The 8,507-nt window shown below is 40.4% G+C and overlaps 1 protein-coding gene across 6 annotated transcripts in view; it reads right to left on the reverse strand.

Moving 5' to 3' along the window:
- RFFL (ring finger and FYVE like domain containing E3 ubiquitin protein ligase) overlaps nt 1-8,507 on the reverse strand; it is an 84,676-nt gene that overhangs the window by 34,805 nt on the left and 41,364 nt on the right. The window contains exons 1-2 of one of the 6 annotated variants that reach the window (XM_006154398.3): nt 3,746-3,812; nt 172-214 (exon numbers count right to left, since the gene is read on the reverse strand). The exons of 4 other annotated variants lie outside the window; for them this stretch is intronic. The gene's annotated coding sequence lies outside the window, so the exon portion shown is untranslated. Of the gene's footprint in view, nt 1-171; nt 215-3,745; nt 3,813-8,507 lie in introns of those variants that run through there. One more of the 6 variants, XM_027774156.1, reaches the window with a different exon arrangement.

Here is an 8,507-nt window from a genome sequence, read left to right on the forward strand (position 1 = left end):
GCACGCACTCACACACGCCCATTGTGAGTTTAAGCCACCGGGTCCAGGACTCAAACCGCGGTCGGCTACATGGGAGTTCAGCAACATAGCCATTATGCTAACTGCTAGTCCCATGACTTACTTTTTATATGCAAAAATACGTCATGGCTTTTCTGACAACCCAATATTTACCTTTCCAATGTGGACTGCACAGAAGTTACTGGACCAAAGTGTTCTGTGGGGTGGAATGAAGAGGTATGTTATTTAATCCCTTTAAACTATAAATTTCCCAAATAACTGTTACATTGAAATGATAATTGAAAGGAATAAATAATTAAAAGAATAGAGATAAAATTTGTCTGCTCTATTCCTTACTCTTTTGTCCTTTAGACATGCTAAACCCTTTAATAAAGCTCAATCTAAAATTTTTTTAAGGTTTTTATCATAGGGCCCTTGTACTAGTCAGAGGGAAACAAAGAGAGAAAGTGAGAGAGAAAGTGAGAAATCACTCCCCAGGGGAGATGGCCACCCACAATCCCTTCTCCTCCATTTTCTTCTTGGGATTTTGGACACACAGGCATATGCCCCTGGTGTGATTTTCAAAGCATCAGGTCCAAGACTCAAATCACCATCAGTCATGTAGGAGTCCAGTACCTTAACCCATGCCACCTGCTGGCCCCCAATCTAAAAATTTGTTTTAAAGAATTCTTTTATTTATTTATTTATTTACTTTAAAAAAAATTGACCAGAAAGGGACAGAGGGAAAGAAAGCGAGAGAGAAAGAGAGAGAAAGTGAGAAAGCAAACCTCCAGGTCCAGGACTTGAGCTGCAGTTGGCCATGTAGGAGTTCAAGCACCCTTTAACCACCATGCCACCTGCAGGCCTCCTAAACTAAAATTTTTTTTTTTTTGGAGAGATTTTCACTGTAGGGCGCGTGCGCTCGCCAGACAGACAGAGAGAGACATAGAGACAGAAAGCGAGAAATCACCCCCCAGGGGGGATGGTCACGCCGCAATCCCTTCTCCTCCATTCTCCTCTCGGGATCTTGGGCACGCACGCACATGCGCCCGGCGTGAGTTTTTTAAGCCACCAGGTCCGGGACACGAACTGCGGTCGACTACATGGGAGTCCAGCGACATAGCCATTACGCTAACTGCTGGTTCCCCTAAACTAAATTTTTGAACCACTCCAAGAACTGACTCCAGGCTCCTCCCACCAGCTCTTAATTATACAAGGGAACTTAAGAAATTTCTCTCTCTTGCTCACACATGTACATACACACTGAATAAGATACATAATAATAAAAAAAAAGAAATGATTTATCCTCCTTGTAGCCCTATGTGATTAAATGTCTTCCCAATTCTATCCCACTGCTAATCTGTTGGTCACCTCTCCTCACTACCCTACCTCAAAGTCCATCCAGGTAAGAATTTCTCCTTTAGTTCCTTGACCCTTCTCTGCCAGTTTCAGAGAAGCACGAACATATCCACCGGGCACCCACCTGATGAAATGAACTGCATGCACTGCACTGAAGTCAGATGGGATTGTATGATAAATCCAGGATGAATTCAGACTACGTCCCCTTCCTCCCATGGACTTTTATACCTTGGTTTGATATTTGATCTCAATCCAAAAATTATGCTGAGTTTCTGAAAGACTGGGTACTCCTGCCAGGAGATAATATGCCCAGTATCTATTCTAAGAAGCAGAAATAAATGGATATTTCTAAAGTTCACCTAATGCCACAAAAAAAAAAAAAAAAAAAAACACAAAAACAAAAAAAAAAAAAAAAAAAAAAAAAAACCACAAAACAAACAAACAAAAAAAAAAACACACAAAGACCAAACCTTTTGTATTCTCACTGTAGCCTCTCCATGCAAAGAGCACCTATGCTGAACCTGGTCTTTGGGTTTTATTCTTTGCCCATATGCCACGACAAAGTGAAACCACCTCAAACTCACCACTCTTGATAGATGTAAGGAAAATGTGACAATATTAGCAAATACTGGGAAATATTGGGCTGATATTAGGAAATTGTTCACACTACTTTCACATGCAGTCACTAGACCATCCACCTTGAGTTGTGCTGCTTAACTTTACTCATTTGTTCTTAGAATTCCAGAATGGAAGGACAGACGGTCTTCACAATGTGGTAGGGATACAGACTGCACAGTAAATATTATCAAGACTTCTACCTGCCCTGTATTATTGTTTGAGATGAGCAGAAGGCATCTGTTCTGAAATTATTCAAGCAGTTGTAATAATCCACAAAGATGCCAAGACAACTCTCTGCAGGTGGCTATGCTATAGCCCGTCCAGTCCCCCCAGTTATTGTAATAAAGCAGGCTTCACTGTAGGAAATAATGAGAAATGAGAGGGGGGTTCAGAAAACAGGGGTTGCAGGACCAGAAGGTAGCATAGTGGTTAAGGTGCTGGACTCCCACATTACTGACCACGGTTCAAGTCCTGGACCCAGAGACTTGAAATTCACACCAGGTGCATGTGTGTGCATGTCCAAAATTCCAGGAGGAGAATGGAGAAGAGATTTGGGGTGGTCATTTCTCCCGAGGGATGATTTCTCCCTTTCTCTCTCTGTCTCTCAGGTGAGCAACATACCCTATTGCAAAAATATCTCTCTGTCTTAAAAAAAAGAAAGAAAAAGAAAGAAAAAGAAAATAGGGGTTGCTAAGATTGTTTATCAGCTGAGTGACCCCAAACAAATTACTTATTTATTCCCTGCCAGACTTGTCAGGGGTGAAACAATTCAGCAGCTAACATTAGATTCAGTTCCTAGTACTCAAGGAAATTTTCAATTCAAAGACTAAACAAAAAATTTTTTAATCACAAAGGCTCCAGAGTAATTTGTAAACTACTACACCCAGAAAGCATTCAAATGATATGCTAGAAATTATGAAACTAAGTAAAAGGAAACCCTTATTTAAAACTAGTGAATTATAGGCTAAAATTTCCTATCATTATTAAAAAATATTTATCTAAGCACAAACTAAATCTCTTATCAAAAGTAACTGATTGGAGCCAGCAGGTGGCGTGCTGGTTAAGGTGGCTGGTTTTCCAAGGCCAACCACAGTTCAAGTCTTGGATCCAGTGGTTTGAAACCCACGCCAGATGCATGTGCATACATGCCCAAAATCTCAAGAGAAGGGTAGAGGAGAATAAACTGCAGCATGCCCATCCCCCTGGAGGGTGATTTCTCACTTTCCCTCCTCTCTCTCTCTCTCTCTGGTGAGTGCACGTGCCCTATGGCAAAAACCTTTAAAAAAAAAAAAAGTAACAGATCAGTGGTCGATTCAGCGGTTTCATTTTATAAACCATATGGGTGCAATATAGTGTAAGCTAGAAAAAAACAATCACATTCCAGGAAGAAACAAAAAAAAGGCCTGGTCCCTAGAAGACGTGCATACGAATAAGGGCAAGAGCAGGAAAGGACTAGTTATGTTCGTTTCTTTTCACACCAGGAGATGGAGACTTAATTAGTTAAGCTCAAACATTAGAAGTCTTGACTACTTAACCACTCTGAGTTTCAAAACACAGGTATACACGTTACAGTAAAGACAAGTCATCCTGTTTGCACTTGACTTCCTGTTTTGAGCAGTCCAATCTCTTTACATTGCTGCTGCCTAGGCCAACAGTGTCAAATCTTTGACAAGCAGGTACCCTTGCATATTTGCCAACAACTGGTTCGCTCAACAGTATTATGGTGCAATAACATACACCATTCTATGAGTCAGGTAACAGGTTCACCTACCAAGTAACAAAAAGCAGCTGTGAGCCTCTTAGTCACTTTCTGGATTTCCCATGCTTCATAAGGACATCTGACCTAGAGTAAGCAATAAACACTTAACACATATAGTGCTGATAAGGAAAACTAGTGTCGGTAAGGAAATTAAGACTGAAATAAAACTTGGAATATGAGGGCTAAGAAAAAGAGCAAGAAAATTGGAAATATTTTTATAATGAAAAGTTGGCCCCTTTTCAAATGCAGAAGAAACAGATTGTTGTCAGCCAGTCTTCCCTGAGCATATTCCCAGAAGGAACTGACTGGGATGGCTAAAAGGGCCCTTCTCATGAACACTGCCCTGAATTCAAGTTGAAGAGTACTTTTCAGTACTGCAAAAGCCTTCAGGTAGAGACCTAAAACCTCTACTTTGGATGCAACTTACTGCTTCAAAGAGTTGGTGGCTCCAGAGGCCACATTCGGAGGCCACATTCGGTGTAAGGAGTAAACATTCTTATGGACAAGTCATTAAGCTTCTCTGGGTCTGTTTTCTTTGGAAAACAGGAGGGTGGGACTACACTAATCTCTAATGTTTCTTCCAGCTGTAGAAAAAATTCAGGGATTCACTATTAATGTTTGGCAGAAGCTTCTGTGGTTTCCTACATTATTTCCTTGGTCAAATACGATGCCTGACATCCCACATCTCACAGTGTGAATATATGCTGTGAGCTACCCCCCAAATATCCAAGGATCTCTTTCACTCATTTCTTTTCCTATGAAACATGGATCAGAAAATTCCCCACTTCAAAGCAACATACTGACAAAGGACTGTTCTCTATACATGGTCACTTTAGTAAGACCTTAATGTAATCACCACTCGATTCCCACCCTGGTCATATGACTCACGGAGAGAATAGAGCCACAAAAGGATGTAGAAAATCTGACCAGCAGCATGTGGCACACCCACGCAGTGAGGGCTAATGGGGAAAGAATGAGGCAAGATCTGGTTAAAAAAAAGGGAATGGGAAAGGCAAGTTTAGTGAGTCAGTGCAAGGAAAAACAGCATGGTTAATAAAAAAGAATGAAAGTATATGAGAAAGAAGAAAAACAAAAATGGAGAAATCTAAACCAACGAGCAGAAACTTAAATCTGAAATTCTGTTCATTCACCCATCCCATAGACATCAAATACCTGTGCCGTGCTGGGAACGAAACTAGGAGCTAAGGGAAAACACAAAGGTCAGTCAACCAGACAGATCAGCTCGATGAGGTTATTGTCTAGTAGGAGAGACAAATGCATGTACACAACAACTGAAAAATATGGCAGAAAAGTATACTATGTCATAAAGGAGACAAAAAAGAGAATATTCTGCTATGAGACTCGGAAGTGATTACTCCCAATGAGGATTCAGACAAAGAAGCTTCATTCGAAGAATGACATTCCAAGCAATGTCAGCAGAAAAAAAAAAGGCACCCAAGTAAGAAATCAAGGACATTTAGGTACAATGAGTAAGTGGATTTGATTTGAGACACAGGAGAGCATGAAGGGAGGCACAGTATTAATAATAACAGCTAGCAATCCAGAGAGCCATGGCTAAATTGCATAGCTGGACTGGAGCCAGACTGAGTATTCAGAAATCAGCCTTACAATCTGAATTTAAGCCCAACAGAGAAGGAAGAGGAGAGAGGGGGAAGTTGACAAGCTAGACGCTAAAGGACACCGAGAAACTTAACCCACGAAAGATGGTAAAAATCAACAAAAAAATCAATTTGTGTAGATATGTAAAAATCCCTCCAAAAAGACAGTATATCTTCCAAACCAAAAGAAGAGAGGACAAAAAGGTGTGGATGATGGGGCTGGCAAGTGGTGCGGTGTTGTGGTTAAGGTACTGAACTCTCACGTGGCCAACTGTGGTTCAAGTCCAGAACTTGGCGGCTTACTTTACCACTTTCCTTCTCTCTCTCTGGTCAAATTAAATAAAAATAAATAAAATTAAATACATAATTCTTCTTTTAAAAAAAGAAAGGTGGATGATGTCATTAATATATAACAAAGAATGTGACTACATCAGACTAGTCAACAGATAAACTTGGAAAAATTTAGGGAAAAAAAAAAAAAAAAAAAGAGGAACATTCTGACTCCAGAACTGCCCAGAGAAATTTGTACTGGAGATAAATAACATATCATCCTTCCCTACAGTGGAACAAGGTTATTTTATGAACCTTAAAAAAGGAACTGCTGGGACCAGCAGATGGTATAATGTTTGCATTGCTGAACTTCCATGTAGTCAACCATGGTTTGAGTCCAGGACCTGGTAGCTTAAAACTCACGCTGGGCATGTGTGTGTGCACATGTGCCCAAGATTCCAAGAGGAGAATTGAGGAGAAAGGATTGCGGCATGGCCATCCCTGGGGAAGGGGGATAAATTCTTGCTTTCTGTCTGTCTCTGTCTGGTGAACATGTGCACCCTATAGCAAAAATCCCTCTTAAAAAATAATAAATAAAGGAACTGCATATAATCACAGCTAAGCGTACAGGCTCTTAAGAGTCAGAGTGATTTGATTCAATTCCCAGTTCAGCCTCTTACACTTTTAACAAAACCTTGAATTCCTCATTTGTAAATTGTGGATAACTGTGCCTACTTTGCAGGAGAACCACTGAGAAATTTTTCAATAAATGCCTACTGTATGCAAAGTACTTAATACAGAGTACTTAGTACAGTTATATGGTACACAACCAACAATTTTAGCTTTTTTTTTTTTGCCATAGGACTTGTGTGCTCCTCAGAGATAGAGAGACAGAGAGATATAAAAGTGAAAAATCATCCCCCAAGGAGATGGCCAAGCCTCAATCTCTTCTCCATCCCCTTCTTAGGATTTTGAGCATCTGGTACACAGATGTGCCAGCCCTTTTCTTGCCAGGTCTGGAACTCAAACTGCCCAGTTGCCCAAGTGGGATGCAGCCACCTTTCTCACTATGCTACCGGCTGGCCCAATTTTAGCTTTTTTCTAATGTATTCTTCCTTGTAAACATTCTGTCCTGTTATCCCATACTCACTAAACAAGGTTGATATTAAATTTGACTTCTAGATCTCTTGATATTGAAAAGCAATATCCTAACAAACTCCAGAATCCTGTTAACAGGAAAGCAATCTTTCATTCTAAAATAAATTGGCATTCTCTTCTGAGCTTAGTCACTTGAGTCTGAAAACCACCCTGTCTCTAACAGACTTAGGATCATTTTCAGGTACTCAGTAAAATACATCTTGGGACATGAGACCAGGCCTAGATAGAACACAGTGGCCCAAAACCAAGGATCTTCCTGAGAAGCTAGAATCTTCCTGATTGGCATCTCCCTAGCCAGCCCTACCTAATTTCACCCTCAGTCTACAACAAGCCAATTTGTACAGAACTGTCCTGTACTTCTCCATCCTCCACCCTCCACCTCTCCCATACCCTTCAATCATACAACATGGTGCTGCACTTTAACCTTCTGGGGGTCAAAGATCTCATCATACCCATTTCTGCAATCTTTCCTCCATGTCCCAGTTATACTTTGCATCAAAGAAACCACCATAATAAATTTTATTGCACGAAGGAACTGCAAACAAAACTTCCTCAATGACACAGTCCACTGCAATTGTGGACTCCATTTCTGCACCTTGAAGTCCCTTTCTGATTTATTAGATTACTCTATACTTCCCCTTGCCTCCCCTCTTTCCTCTGCCCCATTCTCTCCACTTCTGAACTGCTAAGTACTACAGAAAAGTAATAAAGCTTTATTTCATTGGGTTCTCAAAACAATTCATACAAATAGGGCCAAGGCGTAACTGGGCTCTGAAAACCTTTTATTGATTTCTAGTTGATGGTCCCATAGCAACTTTCTCAGGAGCAGTTTGTACAGGATTTAGTAGCAGGGGTCCAGGAATTAGAACTCATGGTCTTCCTCTTATGTGACCTCAGTCAAAGTGATTAATTTCTCTAAACTTCACTTTTGTTATCTATAAAATGGTAACAAAAAGACATTCATGCAAAGCTTTAACAAGATTAAGTGCTCCTAAAATGGTAACTATTACTGTTTTCTGGTTTGTCTAAGTACACTTCCAACTCCCAGCTCCTCTTCCCTTCCTTCTTTGTTAGATAACTACTGGGTTGTCAGAAACGTCATGACGCATTTGTCCGAAAACCTAATAGAAACATCCTTACCTACTTTATCAAAACAATTCAACCTGGGTTCCACGTACAGATGATTTACAATGGGATTTACATCCCAATAAACCTATCATAAAGTCAAAAAATACTAAGTTGAACCATCCTTAAGACTGTGGGTATAAAGGGATTTCATAAAGTACATGGAAAATGAAATTAAAGTATAAGTTTATTTTAATGCAAATAATTTTTGAAATTCATGGATAATTTTTTCATAATATGCATAAGAACTTCTTGAAGCCTGCCTCATTTTTATTCTGAGAATCAGTTTGGTACAGTGGAAAGAATTGAAATCTGGTGCCATGTACTGGATATATGGCCATTCACTAATCATTTCACCTGAGCCTTAGATTTCACAGCTGAAAGACAGGTATTTTAACAAGTTTCTTACAGAATCACTGAGAAGTGGGACCAGCAGTTGGCATAATGGCTATGTTGCTGGACTCCCATGTAGTTGACCATGGTTGGAGTCCCAGACCCAGTGGCTTCAACTCACTCCCGGCGCATGTGCATGCATGTCCAAGATCCAGAGAGAATGGAGGAGAAGGGATTGTGGCATGGCCATCCCCCCCCCTGGGGGGGCG

This window comes from Tupaia chinensis, unplaced genomic scaffold, assembly GCF_000334495.1.
Source record: "Tupaia chinensis unplaced genomic scaffold, TupChi_1.0 Scaffold000407_4, whole genome shotgun sequence".
NCBI classification, from domain to species: domain Eukaryota; kingdom Metazoa; phylum Chordata; class Mammalia; order Scandentia; family Tupaiidae; genus Tupaia; species Tupaia belangeri.